Source organism: Trichechus manatus, unplaced genomic scaffold (assembly GCF_000243295.1).
Source record: "Trichechus manatus latirostris isolate Lorelei unplaced genomic scaffold, TriManLat1.0 scaffold00009, whole genome shotgun sequence".
Classification (NCBI taxonomy): Eukaryota; Metazoa; Chordata; class Mammalia; order Sirenia; family Trichechidae; genus Trichechus; species Trichechus manatus.
In genome coordinates, this window is record NW_004443945.1 from 969689 (window position 1) to 971760 (window position 2072).

General features: G+C 43.2%; 1 protein-coding gene across 6 annotated transcripts in view; it reads right to left on the minus strand.

Annotated features, from left to right (window-relative positions):
* Positions 1–2072, minus strand: part of NTRK3 (neurotrophic receptor tyrosine kinase 3) — a 469571-nt gene that overhangs the window by 1815 nt on the left and 465684 nt on the right. The gene's annotated exons all lie outside the window — the stretch shown is intronic.

The following is a 2072-nucleotide window of genomic DNA, read 5'->3' on the forward strand; positions in this document are numbered from 1 at the left end:
GTGAAGAATGTGCTTCTTAGCTCAAGTAGATACATGAGACTAAATGGGCAGCTCTTATCCAGAGGCAAGATGAGAAGGCAGAGAGGGTCAGGAGCTGGTTGAATGGACACAGGAAATCAGGGTGGAAAGGAAGAGTATGCTGTCACAGTATAGGGACAGCAACTAGGGTCACATAACAATATGTATATAAATTTTTGTATGAGAAACTAACTCGAATTGTAAACTTTCACTTAAAAAAAAAGAAAAGAAAAGAGTCTGTACAGCCCTGTATATTGAAGGGAAGGCAATAAGAAGTACGAAGAAAACAAATAAAACATGGTTGGACCAACCCCAACCCCAACTGGCCACTTTAGGATGAAGCCTCTATTTGCAGATCATTTTCAGTTCCTAAAGGCACTTCTTAGCTGACACTGAATATGTGCATTTTCAAGATTGTATCTTCCAGTTTTCAGGTTAGCTTAACTTCTCCCTAACTCTACCACTGTGTACCCTTAACCAGAACTTCAGTTTCTTTATTTGAAAATTGGTTGTGATGATAAAAATATAACAGTCTCTAGTTTAGGACCTGAACAAATGTTTTCTTTCCACTTTTGCCCCCATTAGTCTGTGCTTAGTTGGGCAAGAGAACTGCCTTTTTCTCATTTGTATTTCCTTATGCCACCCCCAACAGTGCCTTGTCTAGGGTGTTGTCTCATGCCACCCCAACCCTGGTGAGTTCCTCAAACCATGACTGCACATCAAACCAACAAACCATCTTCCTGGTCACGTTCAGGTCATTTGGGATGGCCAGCTAGGCTCTTTTCCTTGCCAATCTGATATGTCTCCAGCTGCTCATATTCCCTATTAGGATTAGAGCTCCATTTCCACTCTTCATTACCTTCATCTCCTTGAAAACAGACCCAACCCCAACTGGAGTAACAGATGCTGATGCTCAGTTCAAAAGCACTTTGTAGTGTCTCTGCCAGTGGGGGCCTATTCAGTTTGTCAGCTTCCATGAAGAAACCCATTACCAGTGGCTCCAGTGTGTGGATGCTGTGGTAGATGGAGTAGAAGAGGTGCCTGGGGACAGGAATCTTGCCTTCAAGTCCAGTGCCTCACCAAACTGTCTTAGAAGAGACCCCAAACACCTTGTTAGCTACTATGGGCCAGTTTATATGTCCAGGACAAGTCTTCCGCCAAGACCAACAGTACCCTCAACCCAGATCTTCTCTTTACTGGAGTCACCATACTACATGGAGGCTGTGCTCAGGGTGCATGTGTGTGTACATGTGAGCATGTGTAAGTGTGTACGTGCATGTGTGCATGAGTGTGTGCACACGTGTGTTCATGTGTGCACTTATGTGAATGCATGAGTGTTTGGCATGAATCTGTACATGCATGTGTGTATATGTGTGCCCATGTGTGCATGCATGAGCATGTGCATGTGCGTATGCATGCATGCATGTATGTGTGTGCATGCTTGAATGTGTGTGTGTGTTTACCCACAATCCCAACCCCCAGGATAACAGTATCAGTTTTTTTAAATACTGTAACAAATGGGTTCTGGCAGACACTCTTTCATTTTTTTAAAAGGTTGTTAAAATGTTTTAAATTATTTTGGGAAGTGTGGTCAGGCCCTTCCGAGCTTATGAATGTTAAGGTAGTATAGATTTAAGGAAATGCCTTCTTTTCAGTGTTTGAAATTCACTTAATTAAGCAGTCAAGGCATAGGAGCAGAGATGAACACAACTTCCAAGAAGAAAGAGACTTTCTTGAATATTTAGATAAGATTCCAATATTAACACGTTCTTTGGCTCACTTTTTCCCAGAAAACAAGAGACCATAAAAAGAAATGCAATTTCTTGAAGGTGTGCTGGGTTGGAAACCTAGTCCCTTACTGTCTACAAACTCTACCGAATCTCTTGAGCCAATGCCCAGACATAACCGAGAAGCATCTTGGCTGCCTTTGGATGCCCAGGTTGTCATGTGACCACAGCCCAAGCTTTCTCCCTGCCAGGAGGCTCTCACCTCTGAGCCTTGGCCAGTCCATCCCAAGAACCCAAAGAGTTCTCCTCCCTTTGTCCTGAATCTCA